We start from the raw sequence: 26,514 nt of genomic DNA, 5'->3' as shown, positions 1-26,514 counted from the left end.
AGAGCCAGATGGTGAACATACACGCTTATTATAAGTCTTTATCTCTGTGCAGGAAGGAGAGGCACCATTAGATCTCCCTCAGGAACCCCGCTCCTCTCTACCATCATGCTGCTCTTCAGCAAATACAGTCTTCTTCAGCTGTCATCAACCTACCTCTGAAAATTAAAAAAACAACAACAATAATTCCATCAGCTGAAGCAAGAGACAGGCAAGCGGTTCTCACAAAGCTGTTCCCCCTCATCTCCCCCCCCCATTCACGCTCCCCTCGTCGACTGTCAGCACAAGGTAGAGGCAAGTTTGTTTGCAAATAGATAGCATTAGCAGGGGCTTCTGATTAAATATAAAACAAGGTTATTGGGAGGGTTACATGCTCAGTTCTATGTGGATCAAGGGGCTCATTTCCATCAATTGCCTTTTTTTTATTTTGAACATTGCAAGTACGGGGGAGGGATTGTTTGTTCCGAATAAAAGATTTGCCCTTCCCAACTGTATTCCAGCATGCTAATATCTTGATATTAGCAAAATGAAACACTGGTGTATTTCTAGGCTGCAGCAGGGTTGTGCGTGTGTCTCAAGGAAGGAACAGAAGCAGAAAAAGTACTTTTCTCAGTAACAAACAGGCCTGTTGCATCCCACCTGCATCAACTTGAATCTGTCTGTGTTCCTGTTTTCTGGCAGACAGAGTTGGGGGGAGCACGAGAAGGCTGACTGCATCTCCCCTACAAATGTGCAGATATTTGCATCTAATTATCATTGTAAGGACAAGGATAAAAACTGTAATCTCTGCAGCCATTTCTGGAGTAGATTTGTCATGTTCAATAGCATTCCTCTAAGGCAAAGGGTGTAAGAATCTCCCCGTTGTAGATTCCAGTATTGCACTCTTAGTGTTAAACTATACATGATGCTAGGAAATTATGCATTTACTCTTAAACTGTTGTCCTCAATCAAATGCTAGAGAGTACTATGTACTTCTGGGCTCACCATTATAATTTACAAAAAACACTATTCCAATCTAAATAAGCGCTCTCTCTCTCTCTCTCTCTCTCTCTCTGTGTGTGTGTGTGTGTGTGTGTGTGTGTGTGTGTGTGTTGTGAAGCCTGGAATGTCTTATAGTGTAGAAGGTTGGACTCAACCCAATTTCAAGCGTCTTCCCTAAAACATATAGTGATTAATTCCTCCCGCACTGATTTCTAAAACATGGATTTTTTTTCAAGGCAAGCTAAAGGGGGGAGACCTATCCCCATTAGCGGTACCAAGAAAATGTGTAATTATCAATGTGATTTCAAATTTAAATGCCAATTATCAGGCATAATAATAATAATGCTGAGAGATGAGTATTTTATTTGCAGTCTATTTGATTTCTGCTATTTTCATTTGGTTAGCAGGGCAATTTTGTGGTCTATGCCACTATCAGGAGCTGATACCAGGGCATCAAACTGGGATCCTGTGATGTCCCAAAAGGACAGTATAGCAGGAGGAATCAATGTCACAACAAGGATTATGTCCATTCCCACAGAGTCCCTGCACACTCGTTTACTGTCCACCAATCAGTGTGTCACTCCCAAGATACCCACATTCACCATGAATGAAAGGGACCAATGAACATGAACTCCCTGGTGACATGTCCATGATGATATCACTTAACCTGATTGGCCGTCGCTTCTGTCAGTCAGCAAGATAATCTGCTCTCCTCTCTGAACCATGTTTGAAGTGGCTTAAAATGTTTGATAGAATAAATGTGCCAACTTGAAGGGGAAAAAAAACAAAACAAAATGGACACCCCACTTGAAGCAGGCAGGGAAGAAGTGTTAATTGCTAGAATGTGTGTGTGTGCGTGTGTGTGTAACAAATCAGCTCCTGAACAATCGAAACATGGAAGTGAGTGATCCGGTTTTCAAATAATTTTCGGAGCTTCCTGCAGCCAATCAGAAGCTGCGCTTTGGTTTCCGAATGTTTTGGAAGTTGAATGGACCTCTGGTCAACTTCCAAGATACGACTATATATACAAAGATCTGGCTGGAAAACTTAGAATGGGAAAACCATTAGAGTTTGCATTTTGCCAGCATTGCAGACTTCATTGATCGTATCTTTATCCAGGGGGCATAACTCAAGGCTAAGATTATTCTGTAACTGAAATTGGCTCACCATAATTCTCTTCAGAATTTGAAGGGGAAGTATTCATTTTTAATCAACATCTGATTATAAGAAATTTGAATCTAATGGCCTTTAAGGGCTTTACCTAGGTTGTACACCAGGGTTCAGCTGAGACACAATCCAAATCAAGCATATCCTGAAGGTCCTGTGTCTTGGATGCATCAGGTACACACAGTCACAAATGGTTGCAAATTGGGTTTGATTGGCCCAGAGCGACCCGTGGTTGAAGAATACTGAGACCTACCTGACCTGCAACTGCATCTTCTTGGGAGAAGGTAGACCCAACACCATGGCTCTCCTTCCTGCCTGACACACCAGAAGATCAATGCCTCTCTTCAGCTGCCAAGGTGTCGATCCTAATCTTAAAATTGGCTGACATAGGCAATTGCCATTGCCAGTGCTCCAGCCATTTTCAGGTTCAAGGCTATACTCCAGGTGTGGCTTTTATGTAGCACTTTTTTGTATGCAATGCACCCGTGGAACTTACAGGGGGAATATATCCAATGAATATTAGCCCATATGATAGGGGTGGATGAAGGGATTGCATGGATATCATTTAACCCAAATGAAAGTGTATGAAGTAAATAAATAAATGTTTGAACACACACACACACACACACACACACACAAATGCAACACTGTTCTCAAAAACATGCAGAATATTCTACAAAAAAAATATGGTTCTTCTTCTTCTTTTGGTGTCCATAGAAACTACAGTTCCATTTAGTGGTCTGCTACATTAAAATTGCCTATATAAGGAAAAATCTCATAAATATCTGAGAAGGAATTTCTTTCGTATGTTAGTCTCATTTTTCAGCCTGTTCATCTCCTCAAAACATGGTTATCTGGATGATGCACACACTTTCAAGAGAGTTATGGCTCTGCCCAAAGTCACTTCTCTCTTTCTTCCAAGCCTTCCCAAATTAGTCTCGTTTAATTCTACAGGTTTGGGGTTTTTTTATTGTGTTGGTTTTTATAGTTGAATACTGTATTATTATCTGCTTTGTTTTATACCGCTTGGGTATTTTAAAAAATAAATACCGCAATTTTGCATGTATAAGACACCCACATGTATAAGACCACCCTTATTTTGAGGGACTCAATTTTAGGAAAATGAGGGGAGATGGCCCAAAGTTGTTGAGCCTCTCCTCCCACACAGCTGCAGGCAGGAAACACTCCCTAGATTGTTTCCAGCATGCAGCGGCATCGGGGGAAGTTGCGCTTCCGCGCGCCATCTGGTTGGTGGGAGCGCTACCTCCCCCGATGCTGCCGCGTGCGGGAAATGACCTAGGAAGTGCCCGTCATGCGCAGCGGCTTCGGGGGAAGTTGCGTTCCCACCAACGAGCTGGCTGGCTGCATGCAGCTTCTCACGCCCCCCCCCCCCCGCAGCTGCGGACAGGAAACACCCCTCAGATTGTTCCCCATTCACAGCGGTATCGGGGGAAGCCACGCTCCCACCAACAAGCTGGCTGGCAGCACGGCACTTCTCCCCACCCTACCCCCATGCTGCTATGTAGTGTAGTGGTTAAGAGTGGTAGACTTGTAATCTGGTGAACCGGGTTCGCGTCTCCGCTCCTCCACATGCAGCTGCTGGGTGACCTTGGGCTAGTCACACTTCTCTGAAGTCTCTCAGCCTCACTCACCTCACAGAGTGTTTGTTGTGGGGGAGGAAGGGAAAGGAGAATGTTAGCCGCTTTGAGACTCCTTCATGTAGATAAAGCGGGATATCAAATCCAAACTCTTCTATCCGTGTATTGGACGACCCCAGTTTTTTGACATTATTTTTGAGTAAAAAAAAACCCTTGTCCAATACACAGAAAAATACGGTATTTAATTTCACTTACTTCTTGGGAAAGTGTTGTCCTACAGTTGGCAAAACTAGTCAATGAGTCACAGGATGTGTTGCAGGTCTTATACAAATCCTAGTAGCAGAATCCTTTTCTTGGGCTGAGGGGGTATACTCAGCTGTAGACACTTCCTAAAATGCTGTTCAACAAGGGGACTGCTGAATCGAAAAAGAGCATAAAAACCCAAGTGTGGATGCATGGCGTACTGAATTGCAGCCCATAGAAGAGAACAGAGGAGGACACCTCACTAGTACACCAGTTCATTATCGCTACAAGCCATTAAATTTCTAACAGCTCCACTTCCATTATTGTGAGTGTTCTGAAACAAACCATGTTGGTATTATTATGTGCTGGTTGGCATTTCTTCCCTTAGCATTAGACTATGTGGCTTGTACAAATTTGGAAAGCAGCACATTAAGGAGAAAGAAAGAAAGAAAGAAAGAAAGAAAGAAAGAAAGAAAGAAAGAAAGAAAGAGAGAGATCTGTACAAATGAGCAGTAATTGCTAATGTGTTGGGACCTCTTCTGCATCAGCTGGTCCTTCCTGAGCACCCTCTTTCAAATTAGGCTACCATGTGGCTATCAAGTATTCCCTCTTGCAGCTAGAATTATATACTGTGCTCAAAATCTCTGATTAATCTGATTAAGATAGTGAGCGACTAATCCGTTAAGCTCCACATGAGTGCTGTTATGCCTGCTGAGCGTCAGATTTGTAGCTACTAATCAGCTAAGTAAATGTTAAAAAGTTAAACAATAAACTCTTTCATATCCACTCCAGATTATGTCTTTGGCTGGTGACCTTTATAGTTAAAAACTGAAATGAGAACATTAATAAAAATTATATATTATCTGTGGTGGCAATTCCGCTTTTATAGGCATATCAATCACCAAGGACCTGCTAGCACTTTTCTTCCTGTAATCAGTTTAATTAATAAATTAACATTTTTTGTGTCTGTTTTTGCAGCCTAACAAGTCAATAGAAATTGTTTATCTTGTACACTTAAAGAAAAATGTGGTCAATTTTATAATATATATATATTTATCATATATTTGGGGTATTTATAAAACAGTGATATTTCTTACCTTGAATGCAGAAGTGTGTTGGGGGATAGGATGGGACTTTTGCAGCCAAAGCTTCTCATTCCCCTATGGGCAACTTGGGTGGGGGGGGCTACATGACAGTGGTGGGTGGGGCCAGAAGCAGAAGTGGGTGGAGCAACATATGTGACTCCCCAGTAGACCACATACCAAGCGCACAAAAGTCAAAGCTGCCTAAATGCATGCACAAACCCCACATCTCTCCATCCAGGCAAGCAAGAAGCATGAGCACAGTTAAAGGGCATATTCCAACCAGCCAAATGCACTTGAGGAGGGGGCAGAGCAGAGACTGTGAGGGGTGTGACCTGGAGAGAGGAATGTGGCCTCAAGTGAGTTCCAAGGGGGGGGGTGACTATGTCCATTTCAGGTCTTCTCTGTTCTGTAGTTTAAGGGTGCTGTTAGAACTTGTTAGGAGACCCCATTCTGCTCACAGAGGTACCATTCCCAAAGCAGTTTAACAGTCAGTACCGCTTCCCAGGAAACTCTGGGAATTGTAGCTTGGTGACGGGGATGGCGGTCTCCTAATGATTCTTGGCAAACTCAACAAACCGCAGTTCCCCATATTCTTTCTGGGAAACCATAGCTGCTTAAAATGTTATTACTGCTTTAACGTACAGTGTTACACCGTCACAACCTGAAGTTACATCAGTGTGGTGGGATATTATTATTATTTTGCAATCCTGTCATCAGCAAGGCAGCACAGCTTTAAGATAAGTTTATACTGTCTTTTAAAAAGAAGCTATTTATCATTTTCAGTGCTGAAATTTGTTTTATTGCTGTTGATGTTGAAGTTTGCATTGTGAGATCTGGTATAGGTCAAAAGGCAGGATTTTAGTCTCCCTCTATATGTTTGTGTGTGTGTGTGTGTGTGTGTGTGTGTGTGTGTCACCCTAACTGTAGAAAGCCTTATCTTTCCAGTTATCAAATTTTGTATTTGTAGGTGTTCTTTATCTTGTGCATTATGCTTTGCACTTCCACTCTTTATCCGAACAATGAGAATGGCTTATGTATCTGGACATTGGACATGATCCAAACTCTCTGTGGGTGTTCAATGTCATATTATCTTTAACCTCCATCACCTTTCACCTTAAGAACCTCAGCTGGGGATCAGCTGCTGGCTGACCAAAATGCTTTCTCAAGGCCTGGCAGTCAATGGGCAGTTCATTAAACCATATGGGTTATGCTACCAGTCGTAGACACAGGCTTAAAATTCACCTGTTTTCAATAGGCCTGTATTACTCCATGTGCAAGAGGAGAACTAGTAGTATATGATACAAGACAGAGTGTGGGTTGCTCCACAAATTGCAATATTTTCCTGCAAGAATAATAGATCCTGCACATAGAAAAGCTGGGATTATATTCATTCATTTTAAAACCCTCACAAGATGACTTACACCAAAAACATGTATAACATCATCAGTTGATTAAAACTAAAACATTCTGACATTAAAATAACCAGAATTAAAATAATGCAGTTCATTATGTATGAAAATCAGTTTGAAATTTTTAAAAGAATCAACGTCCATATAAAAACTAGTAGAATAGGAGGCATGTGCATCTTTTTAGGGAAGGATGCATTTGTAAAGCAGGTTAATGTGCATGTAAACCACCTGTATTCTTTAGACTTGATTAATGTATTCGTGGCCCCAGTTTTCCTGTTAGTGCGATGGGACTTGAAGCAAACAAACAAAAAGAATGTTCAGGGGCAACCAATCAGAGAGGAGATTGTTGAGTGTGTGGTTTTAGCAGTTGGAGGGGGAAGGAAGGGGGATTCTATACTGAGAGAGCAATGATCCAGTTCTCCAAGAAGATAACACGTGACAAAAGGGTAATCTAACTCCATCATAGTTCATGAGGAAATAAGAGGCAGCGTGGGGATAATATGAAAGCTATCAGTGGCAGTATAGATGACCCATTCACATATCTCTTAAGGTTACAGTTCTCATAGGATGAACATACAGTTGCAAGTTAGAGATGAGAAAGCTCTCTGAAGCTCCTCTCAGATTGGCTCAGAAAGTTTCCAAGGGGTAGCACAGGGATCCAGAAAACCCAGACAGGATGGGGGCCTTCCCCTCACTTCTTCTTCTCTGTGGACCAGTTACACTGCTGAGAGCATGTTGGGATGCTCTCCCAACAGCTTTTTTGCCACCTAGTTTCAAGGGAAGTGAAGGGGTGAGTGTGCTGGGAGGACAGTTGAAGCTGGGAATTCTTCTCTGGCTCATATTTTAATCCAATCCTGGAAAGAATTTGTAAAATCTTCCTCTTTTGAGGTGGGTCTTACAAGCCCCTGAAGTTCATTTTTGAGCCTGAGCTCAGAGAATTTCCCTGGCATCATGATAGTCAGACAGTACTCAGCCACACTAGAGAAATCCAACAAGCCTCTTCTCTGGTCACCTTTGATTGGGCAGTAAACACTATTTGATCCCAGCATTCATGTTATTAGTTTGGCATCTTTTATGCAGGGGGTGGGGAGGGATTGTTGCATTTACTGGTGTTTATTGCTTTAACGTTTTTGTGAGCCATCTCAAGTGCATTTGGTTGCAGGAAGGTGGGTTAAAATTTAACTTCACTATTCATTATCAGTCTTTGATCCTCCTTATCTCTGCCCCTACCCCATTAATGTCTCCTCCATTTAACTGTGAGTTCTTTCAAACTGTGTCACAGATAAGTTCTGTACAGCACCTAACACACTAATGGCACTAAAATCAGAGTTAAAGTAATAGTAGTCATAGCAGGTTTAGCAGTAGTTGCAAGGCCATAACCCACTCAACAACGGCCAGGGCAACCCCAAACAGGATGGAAATCTCAGTAGTACCTCAGATGTGATTCTAGACTGACCAGGTACTCCCAAAGGGTAGGTAATGTTTGGGAACAGAATGCCAACCTGTAAGCCATTATTGCATACTGGGCATTCTGCCCACGCTTCTGGTCTTTGATGGGGGAGTCCAACCCAGACATCTCTCTGACATGCTAGGAAACAATGGAAGCAAAGCTTTTGCAAGTTCTAGCAGAATTGCATCACAAGATTTTTGTCACTCTGTTGACTGGACCTTTCCTCTCTCTGCATCATTCTGAAATGCAGAATTTACCTTTATTTGGCAGCCCACTGAATAGGTGACAAAATACTTTGCTTTGCTAGTCTAAAAGGCAACAAGCTTTCTTTCTTACTGCCACTAGGAAATGATGCTTTGCCTAGCAGAGCAGCTGCCTAAAATGTTTGAAGAAATGGTTTGCATCATATAATTTTCCACGCACAGACAGTGTAGCTTAGTATCAAGGCCTTTCTCTACCGAGTTTGATCTCAGTCCCATGAGCCAAACTCTAGTTGTCAGGGGACTTGTTGTAAGTAATGGTCATTTGTGTTTCATAATTATCTTGAATAAACACAATTAGTTCCACATTCTGCTGTTTTCTTCCTAAGGCATCTGTAAACATTCTGTACTGTCCTAGCAAACAGCTTTTGGCAATCATTAAAAAAAACCCAAAGCAAAATTGCTCTCTGTGGATCCTTTTAATTTATTCCAAGGAGCGTGCCCAGAGGAGTAATGAGACCTCCTAGAAAAAATAATGATGAAGGGTTATCATCCCCTACTTGGTTAACTAATGTAACCCAGTTTAAAATATCTTGCGTCACAGCTTTGATGTAGTTAAAGTAAAAGTCACTGAGAAAGAGAAAATGATTAACTGTAGATTTGTGATTATAGTTAAATCTTATAGGTCTTTTAGCCCTAGCCTATGTTTACTTGGAAGAAAGTCCTATTGAGTTCAATGGAACTTCGTCTGACTAAGACTGCTTAAGATTACAGCCTTTGTTACACCCCAATCCTATGCATGTGTACTCAGATGTAAGTACCACTGCATTCAAGTGTGTGTATAGGACTGAAGTTTTCATTTCATCTCCTAAGTGTGGTTATTTGGCTAAAGTGTTTGAACCATGGTTCAAATCTCCTATTAACCAGGGAATACTGTACAGTCTTGTAAAGCAAGTTTCCAAAAGTGTTAGAAGTGGAATAATGGTAGCAAAATCAGGTTAGGACAAACAGCATGGATGGATATTTTATGTTAGAAGTTCAATAGCACAATATGCACTTTAAAAAAGAAAAACAATTCTTGAACAGGTGTGAAGACCAAAAATTAAGTCTCGATAAAATGTGGAAAGACAAAGCTTCATTGTTTTCTTTTTGTAAAATATTAGTGGGTGGAACAATATGATCACATTTCTCAGTGTTTGATACACTAAAAACTCTTTTCTAGGTTTAGCTCATTAATTTGGAAACTTGAAGACACCGGCTAAAATATTGTAGACCTAAGTAGATAGCTTTAAAAGGGGAAATAATGCATCATTTGTTCAAAAGAGAAGAAAAGTTAAGGTAACTTTTGTCCTACAGTTGGACTATCATATCTGAAGCAAACTTATGGAGGCACACTGCTGATCACTGCCAAGTTAACAAGCTGTTCTGTGCTGCAAGGGACATATTTATGGACATACTTTCAACAAGACGTACCTAGTGAGACCAAGCTGTGCTGTACTAAAGAGCAGAAAGTATTAGAGAAATAGGGTGGTGTGTTTTTTTGTTTTTGTTTTTTTTGTTGTTGTTTTTTTACATAAACTATTTCACACATGGAAATTATTAAATTCAACTATACAAAAAGAAATGCCACAAATGGAAAAGACAGATTTGTCGAAATCAAGAAGTTGGTACAAGCACAAGCCAAAGTGAGGCAATTTAAAATGAAGCACAGTACTCCATTGTTACCCCATGCTGTGTTAGAGACACTACAAAACCAATTAAGGACAATCTCAACTCCAACTTATTTTGTGGGAGTTGCTGTAGATTTTCATGCTACTTTTAAAAAGTGTGGTTTTCAAATTACAAATTGTAATTTGTGTGTAATTTGGTATTTGTGTTTTTTTGTGTGTGTTTTTTCTTGTTGTATAAATAAATAATTTTTTGTAAAAAAAAGTGTGGTTTTCAGTTTGCTGCTTTTGGAAGTAAGGTTTTAAAGACTTTATGCAAAGGACTGACAATAAGGAATATAATATAAATGAATCTGTTAAGAGAGAGAGAGAATTAGGGGGTGAGAAAGAGGTGTGCCATCTAGATCAGGCTTCCTCAACCTCAGCCCCCCAGATTGTAGTTTTGAGACTACAATTCCCATCATCCCTGACCACTGGTCCTGCTAGCTAGGGATCATGGGAGTTGTAGGCCAAAATCAAATGGAGGACCGAGGTTGAGGAAGCATGATCTAGAGGCATTCCTTGAACATTTTACAATCAACCTGTAGCTACTGAAAAATAGCAGAGCATATTTGTCCAGTATGTAATCCATAATCTAAAACAAACCGTTTATATATATTGGTGCAATACTTAGGCTCCTCCTGCTTGCCCTCCTGCTTTTGCCCAGGGAAACCTGCTGTTTACCACTGAATCAGAGCAAACATCAGTCAGATTTTCTCTGGACTGATGTTTGTTCTGATTTAGGATTAAAGGATGGGAAAGCAGCAAGGCAAAAGTGAAACCATGTAGACCCATGCCTAGAAAGCATGGGGCAAGGAGAAAACTGCCTGGACCCATGCTTTCTAGGCACAGGACAAGCAGAAGTGTGGATGAGCCTTCCATTTCAGGTCTTGGGGCTATAGTGGAGGAAGGATTGTTCATATTTTGCTTCTGTTGTGAATTAGCACTTATGTCTCTCTCCCTCTCTCTCTCTCTCTCTCTATATATATATTTACGGTTGTACCGTGGAAGTCGAACAGAATTTGTTCCGGAAGTCCGTTCGACTTCCGAAATGTTTGCAAACCGAAGCACGGCTTCTGATTGGCTGCAGGAACCTCCTGCAGCCAATTGGAAGCTGCGTAAGCCGCGTCAGACATTCAACTTCCAAAAATAGTTCACAGACTGGAACACTCACTTCTGGGTTTGTGGCATTTGGGAGCCAAAACATTCGAGAACTTAGCTGTTTGAAAACCAAGATACAACTCACTCACTCTCTCTCTCTCTGTGTGTGTGTATACACATACATATACATATACATATACATATACATATACATATACATGGTGAACAACAAAACGAATCTGTGTTGTCTTAAAGTGGCTATCAGTAACATGTTAAATATCTCTTTCTTCCTCAATGTTTGATTGCTCCTCATCACTGTCAAACTATGAATTGAGTGGTACTGCCACATTAGTGATAACAGTTTCAGCAAGTGTTTCATAACTGATTACTCTTAGCTCTCTTAATTTATTGAAGAGAGGGGAACCTCTAAATATTGTTGGACTGCATCTCCCATCATCCCCAGCTATCGTTTATGATGACAATTACTGATGGGAGCTACAGTCCAACAGTATCTAGAGAGCCACTGGTTCTTCACTCCTGTTCATATTGACCAGGGGTAGGGGCAAGACATTGTATTGCCATTTAGAAATCGTCTCTCTATCTAATCATATTTAAGTATGATTAGAAAGGACCAATTAGTTAAAGGTATACAAGTGGGAGCTAAACAGTATAAATTGAGGGCATTTGCTGATGACCTAGTTTCACTTTACAGGAGCCAGAATCTAGTACTAAAAGGGTACTGGAACTGATTCAAGAATTTGGACAGGTAGCAGGTTTTAAGTTAAACAAAATGGAAACTAAGGTTTTAGAGAAAAATTTAACTCTGAACGAGAGAGAGAAGTTCCAGGAAGAGACAGGATTAACACTGGTCAAGAAAGTGAAATATTTAGGGGTTAATATGACTGCCAAGAATGTGAATCTGTTTAAGGATAATTATGAAAAATGTTGGATTGAAGTGAAAAAGGACTTAGAAATATGGTCAAATTTGAAGCTATCATTGTTAGGCAGAATTGCTGTGAATGTATTGCCAAGGATGTTGTTCTTGTTTCAAACATTGCAAATCATAGACAAGACGGATTGTTTCAAGAAGTGGCAGAGAGACATTTCTAGATTTGTCTGGCAGGGCAAGAAGCCTAGAATAAAATTTAAGATTTTAACTGATGCTAAAGAAAGAGGTGGATTTGCCCTGCCAGACCTTAAACTTTACTATGAATCAGCTGCTTTTTGCTGGCTGAAAGAATGGCTGCTTCTTGAAAACATGGATGTGCTGGATTTAGAAGGTTTTAACAATGTATTTGGTTGGCATGCATATTTGTGGTATGATAAGGTAAAAGCACATAAAGCATTCAAAAACCATATTGTTAGGAAAGCATTGTTTAATGTTTGGATAAGATATAAGGATTTGTTAGAAAAGAAAACCCCAAGATGGTTGTCACCAATGGAAGCAAAGGCACAGAAAAAACTCAATATGGAGGCCAAATGGCCAAAATATTGGGAAATTTTTGGAACAAGATGGAGACAGGGTAAAATTGCAGAGTTTTGAAAAATTAAAAAACAAAGTGCGAGATTGGCTTCATTATTACCAAATAATGGAGGCATATAATTTGGATAAAAAAGTTGGCTTCCAGGTGGAAAAATCAAAATTGGAAACAGAATTGTTAGATCCCAAAACTAAGAATTTGTCAAGAATGTATAATTTGCTGTTGAAATGGAACACTCAGGATGAAACGGTGAAATCTGCTATGATTAAATGGGCACAAGATGTTGGACATAACATTATGATGGCTGACTGGGAACAGTTATGGACCACAGGTATGAAATTTACGGCATGTAATGCCCTAAGAGAGAATTTAATGAAAATGATTTACAGGTGGTACATGACACCAGTCAAGCTTGCAAAAATTTACCATTTGCCTGAAAATAAATGTTGGAAATGTAATGAGACTGAAGGTACATTCTTTCACCTTTGGTGGACATGCCCAAGGATTAAGACATTCTGGGAGATGATTACAATGAAATGAAAAAGGTATTTAAATATACCTTTCTGAAGAATCATAGAATCATAGAATCATAGAATCATAGAGTTGGAAGAGACCACAAGGGCCATCGAGTCCAACCCCCTGCCAAGCAGGAAACACCATCAGAGCACTCCTGACATATGGTTGTCAAGCCTCTGCTTAAAGACCTCCAAAGAAGGAGACTCCACCACACTCCTTGGCAGCAAATCCCACTGTCAAACAGCTCTTACTGTCAGGAAGTTCTTCCTAATGTTTAGGTGGAATCTTCTTTCTTGTAGTTTGGATCCATTGCTCCGTGTCCGCTTCTCTGGAGCAGCAGAAAACAACCTTTCTCCCTCCTCTATGTGACATCCTTTTATATATTTGAACATGGCTATCATATCACCCCTTAACCTCCTCTTCTCCAGGCTAAACATGCCCAGCTCCCTTAGCCATTCCTCATAAGGCATCGTTTCCAGGCCTTTGACCATTTTGGTTGCCCTCCTCTGGACACGTTCCAGTTTGTCAGTGTCCTTCTTGAACCAGAGGCCTTTCTCCTGGGCATGGTCGGCCAATTGGTGCCAAAGAAGGACAGAACTTTCTTTATGTATGCAACAACAGCAGCAAGAATACTCATCGTGAAGTATTGGAAGACACAAGATTTACCCACCCGGGAAGAATGGCAGATGAAGTTGATGGACTATATGGAATTGGCGGAAATGACTGGCAGAATCCGAGACCAGGGAGAAGAGTCGGTGGAAGAAGATTGGAAAAAAATTAAAGATTATTTACAGAAATATTGTAAAATTAATGAGCTATAGAAAAATGGTGGAATGAAGTTATATGGCATTGGCAGAAATGTTATAAGGAACTAGGTACAGATAGATTGCTAATGTATTAAAGGGAAAAAACAAGGTTAGAATATGATTAATTACAGGACAGAAAATAGATGAAGATGGAAAGGAATTGCTGAAACAGTTAATTGAAGTGGAATACAAAAAGGGAGGCGTGAGGAAGTCAATGAAACAAGTGAATGAAAGTTAAGATTGAAAATATTGGAAGTGTTTTTAATTGTTTTTGTTTTGTTTTGTTAATTCAATGTTTTATGTAGTGTTTTTGTTTCTGTTTTTGTATTTTATTATGTTGATTTGTTTAATTCTTTTTCTTTCTTTTTGTAATCTTTAAACTCTTAATAAATATTATTTTTTTAAAAAAAAAGAAATCATCTCTCTAGAATATTCACTGTAACATTAGAAAATGATTTGGCAAATTGGTTTAAATTGGCAAACTGGTTTGAATTGGCAAATTGGTTTGAATAGTGCCACAACAAAGTCGGTTGTTCATCACCATAAATAACCATGGGTGAAATCTAGAGGATGCTATATACAAGAGTTCCTTCAGAAAGTGAAGGGTCATAGCAATCAACAACTGGGTATTCACAAAGATGGTGGACTTTTATGTTTAGTCATTCAAATGGCCATAAGGTAAAGGTAAAGGGACCCCTGACCATTAGGTCCAGTCGTGACCGACTCTGGGGTTGCGGCGCTCATCTCGCTTTATTGGCCAAGGGAGCCGGCATACAGTTTCCGGGTCATGTGGCCAGCATGACTAAGCCGCTTCTGGTGAACCAGAGCAGTGTACGGAAACGCCGTTTACCTTCCCGCCGGAGCGGTACCTATTTATCTACTTGCACTTTGATGTGCTTTTGAACTGCTAGGTTGGCAGGAGCAGGGATCAAGCAATGGGAGCTCACCGTGTCGTGGGGATTCGAACCGCCGACCTTCTGATTGGCAAGTCCTAGGCTCTGTGGTTTAACCCACAGCACCACCCGCGTCCCTCTGCAAATGGCCATGCTTGGAAACTAATAAACTCATAATAACACTCAGTTTAAATTACAAGAATATTAAATTTAATAAGGTAAGGCCCAACAGATTCAACCTACAACTTCCCATTTGTGAGTTCCAGTGGCATCATTACTTTAGTGGGGAGGGGATTGAAAACAGAGACAAATTGTTCCCTACAAACCTGACTTTCCCCTGCCCTCCTGGAGGTTGCTTTCATATACTTTCAGTGAAGGTTCTTTAAACAGAGAGAGCAGCTTGTTTCCTTGACAGCATAGAATGAACTATTTTGGTTTTCTTTGGTCTGTGTCTGTTCAGCATACTGTATCCATAGAAATAGCTTCTGTCCCAAAAGTACAAGCATGTTGTATTATATATGCCCAAAATAGTGTGTTAATACTGCATTAACTTGGCACAGTTCATAGCCTGAAAAGTCACTTAAAAGCAACTTTGAAGATTCCCAAGGCCATGCAGCAGAGCCTATGTGTTTTGTGCCTGATTAATCAATTAAACATCAGTGTCATATTAATAATGATAACGAACTACATATTATAACCCTGAGGTATCTTAAGATGCAACAGACCAAGTACAAATGCTACAAAGCTTCCATTCCATTCAATGAGGTTTGGGAAGGAATTGTATTACACATATATAAAATGCTGCAGAACATATTAAAGAAGTTCAAGAGCACAATCCTTTGCATGTCTACCTATAAATCAGTCCCATTGCTTTCAGTGGGCTTACTCCCAGGTAAGTGCATATACTACCACAACGCTACACTTGGAGACAAACCTTTGCTGTTGCCTTCAGAGAGCAAGCAGAGGCTTATCTCTGATTGCAGTGCTGTGGGACTTCCCCCGCCCACCAAAATACCTTACAGAGGTTGAACTAGTTCTGATGCCACTGATTCCTTCTTCCAAGTCAGTATCCAACCCACTTCTCCTGGTGCCAACTCATCAGTATCCAGCCACCACTCCTCAGTGTCCAGCCCATCCCTGACACCCTTCGGAAGAAGGAGAAGGAGCAGGAGAAACCTGCATTGTTCATTGGTTTTCTTTCCTTATTCTAAGGAAAGATGATGAGCAATGTATTTTTAAGTATTTATTTAAGCAATTTTTTTATCACTTAACTCCAATCGTCTCTAAGTGGCTTACGAAGTTGCAATACAAAAAATATATAAATCAGTTGAAACCATGAAATCAAATTCAAATGCCTGCTAAAATAAAGAAATCTTCAGTCAGCACCAGAAATTCCATAAAGAGGGACTTATCTGATCTCAGCTGGAAGAGATTTCCATAAAACTGGGTGCACACCACTAAGCACACAGCTCCTGGTGGATATGAGTGATGCGTCTGAGCCATGGGAAACAATCCACAGTCTCTCCCAAAGACCTCAGTGATCAGGCAGGGATATAAGAGATTAGGTATCCTTGACGTAGAATCATAGAATCATAGAACTGACGTACCTTGGGCCCAAATTGTTAAGGGCTTTTAAAATTAAGACAAGAGGTTTGAGCATGTCCTGGTAGCATATGGGCAGCCAGTGCAGATTTTCAAGTGCTGGAATTAGGTGCTGGTGTTAGTCTGTCCCTACAGTCTAGCCACAGCATTTTGCACCAGCTGGAGCTTCCAAACCAGGCCCAAGGGTAGTTCCCCTATCGAACAAATTGTCATAATCAAATCACAGTGGCCAGACTATCCCTGTCCAAGAGCAGCCACTTGCTGATAAAGCCTGTTTCTGTGTTCAAAGCATTTATTATTGGGGAAGACCAATGAGTAGATAGAAATTCACATGATCACAGGAATGTCTTTTCCATGTCAAAGATAGATAGATTAAATAGATGCCCAAACTGTCCTTCCTGCAAATGTTTCTCCCTCCCTCCCTCCCTCCCTCCCTTCCCCTACCCTTTGTAGCGTCCTCATGTACAAGGGTAAAGGAAGCTCTTCTGCATTCCAACTCTAGTGTGCTAAAGTGCAGATGAGCAGTGGGGAGCCCTGCCTGTGCCACTGTCCTCTGCCTGTTCCTGATTCTATGGCCTGAGGCAACGGTTTGCATTTTGAGGACAACAGCCGGCTATCTGCAAGCAGGAGACCACTCGTCAGGCTTCATTACTGCACGCAAAATGACACAAGTGAGCCTGTGGTCACAACTGTGCTTATGGTGCGCTAAAAAGCCATTACATCTCATTGCAACAAAAAAGAAAGAAAAACCCACCAACAAATCCCTGCACAATGTAGAGGCTGACCAGCTCCATAAATTGCCCAAAATCTGACAGGTCAGCTTATTTATGCAATGTATTACTGACACAATGCAGTTTCATGACTGAAACAAGAGCAAATGAATTGTCTTCTAACCAGGGCTTCAATCAACGGAGTTATTTTACTTTTACATTTTGTTCTGCTTTTGGAGGAGCTGCCCCTCTTTTCCTGGCATAAAAAAACCAGCAATTTCTCTCTAGCAAATTCATAGAACAGTAGAAACTGTCAGCTGAACTATTGTATTCTTTTCCATGTTAAGAACATTGAAAGCATCAATTTGCATCAGTGACTACAGGATTCCATGTTTGGTGATGTTTTAAAAAATTGTTTCATTGTGCTAGGGCAGTGAATTTACTTTGAAAATAACAACTCCAATTTTCTTCACGACAGCTGAAAACACAACGTAGGAGCAATTGCTCTTTCCATATAATATTTGAATAGCAGTGCAATCCAGCTCTCTTTCTGTGGGCATAACTTAATGATAGGATCACAACCACATTCCAAAAATATGCCCATTGGATGAGGATGATATTGATACTAAGCTCTCTTGCACTACTAGAATATATGCTGCCATAAGGAACTTATATTGGTATGGTGGACTCACTCTCATACCATAGGGGCACTGCTGGCAAAAATTGGTAAGGTTTGGATTACCTGGTACTCCAAGCAACCTTTTTTACTCACCATGCCATGCCCAGAGACCTCAGGGGGCATTTCTTTTTTTATATATATAAATATTTATTAAAGTTTTTAAATATAAATGCACAAATAATAAACGATCTTACTTCTATCACACAATTTCATCACTTCTTTGGACGCCCTCACGTCTCCCGCTCCCATTTACATCGTTAAAAATTTTTTCCAAACAAATTATCAACTTGTTTACAATCTCATGTCCACTCATTCAAATATAATCTAGCACTTCTTCCAAAAAATTTTATATTTTCTTTAGTCTCACTTATCATCAAATTTAAATCTAGTTTAGTGGTGGCCAATTTTTTATAATCTAGCATCCTTCTTAACATTCAACCAAATTACAATGTTTTTGTAGATACATCTTGAATTTCTCCCAGTCTTCCTCCATCTTCTCTTCTCCCAGATCACGGATTCTGCCAGTCATCTCGGCCAGTTGCATATAGTCCATCAGCTGCATCTGCCACTCTTCCAGTGTGGGTAGATCTTGAGTTTTCCAGTTTTTTGCGATGAGAATCCTTGCTGCCGTTGTTGCATACATAAAAAATGTTCGATCCTTCTTTAACACCTTCTGGCCGACAATACCCAGAAGGAAGGCCTCTGGTTTCTTTGTGAAGGTATACTTAAATACCTTTTTCAGCTCATTATATATCATTTCCCAGAAGACCTTCACCTTAGGGCATGTCCACCAGAGGTGAAAGAATGTTCCTTCATTTTCTTTACATTTCCAACATTTATTATCAGACGAATGGTATATTTTGGCAAGTTTAACTGGGGTCATGTACCATCTATATATCATTTTCATTACATTTTCCTTCAGAGCATTACATGCGGTGAAGTTCAGCCCAGTGGTCCACAACCTTTCCCAGTCCTCAAACATAATGTTATGCCCAATGTCCTGTGCCCATTTTATCATAGCCGATTTAACCATTTCGTCTTGTGTATTCCATTTTAGCAGCAAGTTATACATTCTAGATAGTACCTTGGTCTTTGGTTCTAACAATTCTGTTTCTAACTTCGATTTCTCCACCTGGAACCTTAACTTTTTGTCATTTTTAAAAACTTCTTTAATCTGAGCATAATGTAACCAGTCTCGCACCTTATCCTTCATTTTCTCCAAACTCTGCAATTTCCAATTGTCTCCATCTTTTTCTAATATTTCCCAATATTTTGGCCATTTGGCCTCCATACTGGGTCTTTTTCGGGCCTTAGCCTCCAGAGGTGAAAGCCACCTTGGGGTTTTATTTTCCAATAAGTCTTTATATTTTGTCCAGACATTAAACACTGCTTTCCTGACAATATGGTTCTTAAAGGCCTTATTGATCTTAACTTTGTCATACCATAAGTATGCATGCCAACCAAAAGCATTGTTAAAACCTTCCAGGTCCAGTACGTCAGTGTCTTCGAGAAGTAGCCAGTCTTTTAGCCAGCAGAAAGCTGCGGCTTCATAGTACAACTTTAAGTCCGGCAGGGCAAAGCCCCCTCTTTCTTTCGCATCTGTTAATATCTTAAACTTAATTCTGGGCTTTTTGCCCTGCCAGACAAATTTAGATATATCTTTCTGCCACTTCCGGAAGCACTCCGTTTTGTCCACAATTTGTAATGTTTGAAACAAAAACAACATTTTTGGCAATACATTCATCTTAATAGCAGCAATTCGGCCTAACAAAGAAAGCTTCAATTTTGTCCAACTATCCAAGTCTCTCTTAATTTCAGACCAACATTTTTCATAGTTATCCTTGAATAGACTCAGGTTTTTTGCTGTTATGTTTACCCCTAGGTACTTTACCTTTTTAACCATAGTTAGTTCTGTTTCTCTCTGAAACTGTTCTGACTCTATGTCTGTCAAATTTTTTCCCAGCACCTTGGTTTTCTGTTTGTTTAATTTAAATCCCGCCACCCGACCAAAGTCCTGAATCAATTGTAATACTCTTTTCGTACTAGATTCTGGCTCCTGCAGGGTCAAAACTAGGTCATCTGCAAAAGCTTTAAGTTTGTATTGTTTCGCTCCGGCCTGAATCCCTTCCACCAACCGGTCCCCTCTAATCATGTTCAAGAGCACCTCCAGAACCGAGATAAATAACAGAGGGGAAATCGGGCAGCCTTGTCGTGTTCCTTTTTCAATTTTGAACTCTTCTGTAACCACATTGTTAACTATCAATTTGGCCTTTTGTTCTGAATATATTGCATCAATCCCATTCTCAAACCCCCGTCCCACTCCCATTTCTTTCAAATTTCCCTTCATAAATTTCCAAGAAATATTATCAAAGGCCTTCTCCGCATCTATAAAAATTAACACTGCTTTTGTATTTATGTCTGTTTGCAAAAGTTCCAAAATGTCAATAATGTTCCTAGTATTGGCAAACATATGTCTACCTGGGAGAAAGCCTGCCTGGTCTTTATGAATTACTTCATTAAGAACTCTTTTAAGTCTACTTGCCAAAATGTCTGCAAATATTTTGTAATCCACATTCAGAAGGGAGATGGGACGATAGTTTTTGAGTTGTGTCTTTTCAGTTTCAGATTTTGGTATCAATGTGATAAAGGCTTCCTTCCACGATTCCGGCGCCTTCTTCCCTTCCATAATTTCATTACAGACCTCCATCATTGGTTGGATCAGATAGTCTTTTAATGTCTTATAATACTTGGAAGTCAAGCCATCTGGCCCTGGAGATTTGCCCAGTTGCATGTTCTGAATGGCTTGTTCAATCTCTTGTTGTGTTATTTTGTTGTTCAGGATTAATCTGTTTTTTTGTGACAACTTTGTTAGTCCATTTCTTTCCAAAAATTGTTTAATCTCAGCCTCATCTTGCGGCCCTTGAGTGTATAATTTTTTGAAGTATCTCTGGAAGCACTTTCTGATTTCCATGGGGTTCTGAATGTTTCTTCCTTCAATTTCTAGATTTGTAACTGTATCAGGGGGCATTTCAACCCCAACAGAAATGCCTGTGCATATTAGAACATAGCTCCTTTAACTACCAAGCAGGCTCCCTCCCCCTCTCTTTATCTCACTTTCAGTCTATATCAAGTTTCAGAGCAGCGGCTGGAGCCACATTCCTATTTCCAAATCGCCTAGTGAACCTTATACCTAGTTATCAAATCCTGCTTGATGGGGAGCTCTCCGTGGTCCTGATCCCCAGGTATTTGACCTTGCCATATTTCCCCTGGAATAGTTTCATGGGTTTCAGCTGGTGTTGTCCCCCAAAACCACACATCCCTTTTGTGGAACCAAAAGAGCAGGGTTATTTCTGCTGCTCCCATGGCCTACACTTTCCTGGAATCCCTGAACCCAAGGGATGCAGTTGCAGATATTTGATTGTTTGTGTCAAGCTTGGGTTGCTTTGCTGAAAGAGACCAGGGAGGAAAGGGGACCAGGGAGAAATCTTCACACTTCATGGCCTGCAAGAACCTTCCAAGCTGCTTACAGTAATACAATGTAGTTGGCAAAAGACATTCACACACACAAAAAGAGCTGTATACATAGCAAAATATAATGGGAGGAGAGATTAGAATACACTGTGCCAAAGACAAGGAGGAAATTGTTTTATCCAATTCTGAAAGCAGAACTATATCATCCATTCCAACTATCTGTTTAACTGCACCCACCTTCCCTTGTTTCTTCCAGATATTGTTGAATGGCAAGTCCCCCATTGGACATACTAGTTGGGGCTGATGGGAGTTGGAGGAAGGCTGTGCTATACATTTTACCTCAGAAAGCCCCTAAGATCTAGACATTATATGTGTGCTATGTGTAATTTTTGTTATTATTTTCCCTTCCCTTGTCAAGGAAAGCAAAGTTTGAGTTTACACCTTCCTATGACATTATATTTCAGAAATATTTTCTAAGCAGGACATAAGTTGATGGTGTACTTTCTTAAACTCTAACTTTTGAGTCCCCAATTAAGTTTTTAATCTCCCAGCAGAAGTTTCTGTGTGTGTAGTTTTAGGTTATTTTTTTAAGTGGGTTTTTTGTCCATATTTCCTTTTCAGCTGGGCTGAGTGGGAGAAAGAACTCTAAGGGAGGTCTTAGCAGATGGTTGTCACAAACTGCATACGGCAATTGAGAATTAGTGTGCAAGCATATGCAACCTGGTATAGTATGAAACATTCCAGCATATGAGTGCTGGAATAAGTCATGCTTGTGCAGGATTTTTCTTCTTAATTTTCTAATTTAGCTTTCCATTTCCTTTAAACATCTTGATTTCAGGCATGCATTAAAACAAAGGTCAACTATTATTCTACCAAGCTGAAGAGGAGTATTGAAACATGACATTTTAAATATAAAAAACAAATGTCGTGGAGAGCATAGCAGTTGAGATGTACATGTAAGCTTATATCTTCTGTCAACCTCAGTTTAAAAATGTAATCCTAGATGCATCTTCTTTGAATAAGTTCCACCCAAATAATTTGGGTGTATTTCCATCACTGAAGCAAAAATTCTACAAAAATCCATTGGCAGCAATCATACCACTTTGTTTCTCCCATTCCTTTATGGGTGTTAAACCTGTTAACATCACCTTGGTGCTTCAAGACATCATATATAATCATTTTATTTACTAAGCAAAGCTGAGAACACCAAAGGCATCGTGTAACAGTCAGTGTCAGACTAGGACCTGAGAGAGCAGGGTTCAAATCCCCACTTGGCCATGAAGCTTGCTGGGTGACCTTTGGGCCAGTCATTGTTTCTCAGCCTAACCTGTCTCATCGGATTGTTGTGAGGATAAATCGGGAAAGGGGGAAACTATGCATGCCATCTTGAGCTCCTTTACTTGAAAGAAAAGTGGGATATAAATGTAATAATAAATGGATGGATGGATGTTGCATGCATGACACAGAAACCACCATTTGTGTTCTTTATGCACTCTCACGCTGCTTATGTACATATGTATAGTTGTTAATGATGATGAGAGCAAAATGGAAAAGTTCTCTCTCTATAAACACACATACACACACACACACACACACACACACACACACACACACACCAATTTAGTTTCCATAATTAAGATGCAGATGCATGAAATGGGAGGGGAGAACATTGAGTTCAATGGGTCTTATTCCCAGTTATAGGATTGCAGTCTTAGTGAAATTTAAATGACATGTGAAATTTAAATAATCTCTGGGGATAAAATACAGGTCAACATTTTGCTTCGCATCTGGTGCGTTGTAGTATGTGGGTATGTGGGTAGTATGAATCTACTGCCACCATGGCTTTCCAAAGCAGATCCATATACTAAATCCAGCAGCTGCCTTGACAGTATCCAGGAATGTACATCCCCCTCCCGCTGCCAGCCCCACTCACATCAGGAGTAAATCCAGTTTGAAGTGGCAGTCAATTTCAGACAACCCATGTTACCACCCCCACTCCCACTCCAATTCTCTCAGCTTTGCTTTTGCATAGATGATTGTCTGGAGATCCTATGTTGCTGTTGTTTTGCCTTCCCCTCTGGTAGAACTGCCATCTTGTCATTTTCTCTGTGGTGGCAGCCAGGAACTTCCTCCCCATAGAGATCCATATGGCCCCTACGCTATCTGGTTTTAGGTGTCAGATTAAGGAACATTTATTTTTCCAGGGTTATGGGTAAGGCTGATGTAAGAAATAGAGGGCTGCTGAATTGTCTGAATGTCTGATTTTTTTGTTTTGATGTTTGTTTCATATTGTTGGTTTTATGGTTCCTGTATTACTTGGCATATTTTAATATATTGTTATGTACCACCCTGGGAGACTTTGGGTTGCAGGGCAAGATAAAAATTTAAGTAATTAATTAGGAGTAGGTGTAGTAGAGACCCCCCCCCTCCCCCAATCAAGTACACACATTTAATCAATAACAGTAGAGGAATCCCTCCCTCCTTAAAAAATAACAATAAAAATCAGGTACACATCAAATGGAAGACTTGCTGCTGTTTTCAGCTTGTGCTCTATGATCCTGCTTTGTGATCACTGGTTTATATGTTGCAAATGCTGGATATAAAGGAACCTTCATGCCACCTTCAACCCCTGCTGCAGTATGACTTTCCAATTATTTCCCAGCGTGCCCTCCAAAGGGTGTGCTTTGTAACAAAGGAAAGTGCCTCTGTAACATCTCCAAGGGTTCTTGACCTTCCTGCTTTCCCTTTTCTCTGAGTCACTGGTGGTGGCGGGGGTGGTGGTGGAAGAGAAGAGGGAAGGAGAGGAAGGAGAAAGTGTAAACATTGGCACGCAAGGCAAGGCGGAATTACATACTGGTCGACCAAAACACAAATCAACTCAAAACTACAGGAGTCCACCAACATGCACATAAATCATTTATAATGATAATCCAAGACGAGGTCCAAATCTCATTAAAGTATATGAATCCTTAATCTATTTTGGCAAAAGAGAGCCAATACACATTTTTTCTTTTTATCATAAATTACAGTTCTGTGGCACTGTGCAAATATTACCAAGCTGTAAGACAGCTGTGCTCCATTAAAATGTGTAATGGTCGCTGATTTCTTACAGCACATGGTCATCAGGCTGAATCTACAGCCAGTAATTAGGAAGATGAAATGTTTAATTGTGCCTTAATTTTGATAAAATTTATCTGTCACACATCCCGTAGTTGAGCATTATGCTCACAAATCAATGTCATCAGGCCTGAGCACCAGACTCTTGTTCCTGACAGATTCATTTGAATATCAAACCGCACACAGCCGACAACCAGGGGAAAGGGACATGAAAAAAAAAAGAAAGAAAGAAATCTTCCCCCGACACAGCCCGGCTTGGGTGACATATGCCTCGCCACCTCTTTTAAAAGCTAGAGAGGTCAAAAGCAAAAGGCTGCTAACACTCCTGTCAAGAGTGGCAGAGAGTGTTTCCTTTGAGCCACAAACAGGGTGTGTGCGTGGCAGTTTTCGCCCCCTCCCTCTTTTGAAACTTCACACTATTTGTTGAACCTCCAGGGTTATTTCCCACCCACCTCACCCCAATTTGCTGCGTTTGTTGTTCGGCTGCAAACGCAACCAAGGCAAAGCTGGGGTCCGTTGTGTGTGCCAGAAGTGATCATTTACTTCCCTGCTGGCAACTGCAGCAGCAAGCATTACAGCAGTCACTCATGTGCAGATTATTACCGCACATAGAGAGCCCAAGTCACTTTATTTAAAATGTGGGGGGTTTACATGGAAGCCTCGCTTCAATATGGCAGAGGGCAGTTTCAAGCATGCCGGCTGCTATTTCAAAGCTACCTGCTTTATTTTTAACAACGCAGCACGAGCCACTTAGATTTACACGGCACAAGGGCCCCTCTGCAGCATGATATACATCTCTGACCCTGACACCACACACTTTGGTCATCCTGCTAATTCCAATAACAACCAAGAACCAAGTCATTTTCTTCTTGTTATAGCTACACAAATATCTACATTCCCCCCACTACCTGGAGTACAGCCACTGCTTCTTTGTCATGATACGATATGGGACATTTGAAAGGAATACTTATGCTTTGCTTTGAATAATGAATAAGAGATATGGGGGGGGGGAGCTAGGCTTGTGTCTTTTTCACAGCCTACTGCCCATCTCCTCCCCCATTCTTTCTCCTCTCTGCTTTATCCTCCTTGAGAGTGTTGGGAAATGTAGTCCGCATCAAATTAAGCTGCTGCTGTGCAATTTGAGGTGAAAGCTGCAAAGAGGAAACTACTAATTAAAGGCACAGTAGCACAGAAATGCTTCAGTGACCTTGCTATTCTACAATGATTGGTTTGTGTGGAGAAATCATCATTTTGAGATTATTTATGATGTAGGGTTTCTGAAATTCAATTTTGTTTGCTGTTTAATGAGAAACTGCCTAATTCATATTTCTCAAACAATGCGTGAACTGAAACATAGCTATCATTTGAAATTCGCCCTTCTCTGCATTTTGTGATGCAGTTCTCCAACCAACCACTTCATATATTTGGAAGTGTGCAAAGAAATGCCTATGTTACTGAAAGTAGCATACAAAAATGCATTACATTAGGGAAAACTAATTATAGAAATGTGTGTATTAGTCAAAGTTGCATACAAAAAATTATTAGGAGAAATTTGCACTAAAATGCTAATGAATATTCATTTTTAAAAAAAAGAACTGAATTGCTGCAAAAAATCAGAGAACTGAATTTAAGATTGAAGAAAGAGAAACTGGAAGAACCAAAGTTGACAGATCGGTCCATTCTTGCAAACAATATAAAGGTTTGAAGCATTAACTGTGTAAGAACTGCCTGTATTTTATGCAGAGAACTGTACTATGTCTCAATGTAGCTTCAAAGTGAGAGTTCCAGCTGATTGACGGCTTTTGTTGTTTCTTTTTCTATTCCTGGGTAAGATTTTGCATTATTGTTATAATTTTCATCAGTTTCAATGTAAACTACCTTGAGCATATATATAAATGGAAAGATAATATGTAAATAAAATTTACACTGAGACAAGAAGATTGCTCAATAGCAATATAATGGTGGTGATTAGATCTAATTTGGAAAGAAACTAAAGCCCAACATATATTCCTCTGCAAGAGTAATCAGTCAATCTAGTATCACGTTTTACCATGAAGTTTTTTTGTAGGATGTTGATTTCTAGGTCAGACACACTTATTCAACCTTGAAACCACTGACATCTGCCACTTCTAGCACAATATGCCACAAAGTTATGTTACTCTCCACTAGTGATGTTACGGGCTGTTATTTAAAACAGAGGCAAAGCCTCAAAGTTGTGCTAGGAAAAAGTTTAGTAAGGTGTTGACCATCTACTCCAAGCGCAAGCAAATTTTCATGCAATCTTATTCCACTGGCTTCTTTC

The 26,514-nt window shown here is 40.3% G+C and overlaps 1 long non-coding RNA gene across 1 annotated transcript; it reads left to right on the top strand.

The window, feature by feature from the left end:
• Positions 1-6,863: 6,863 nt before the first annotated feature.
• LOC309349176 lies at positions 6,864-26,086 on the top strand. Its single transcript, XR_014159798.1, has 3 exons — positions 6,864-6,926; positions 21,934-22,051; positions 25,806-26,086. It is a non-coding gene; the product is annotated as an uncharacterized lncRNA (long non-coding RNA).
• Positions 26,087-26,514: the final 428 nt, after the last annotated feature.

Source organism: Podarcis erhardii (assembly GCF_964252035.2).
Source record: "Podarcis erhardii genome assembly, chromosome: 8".
Taxonomy (NCBI): Eukaryota; Metazoa; Chordata; class Lepidosauria; order Squamata; family Lacertidae; genus Podarcis; species Podarcis erhardii.
The sequence above is the reverse complement of the archived record's forward strand: the minus strand, read 5'-3'. Positions and strand labels throughout refer to the sequence as shown.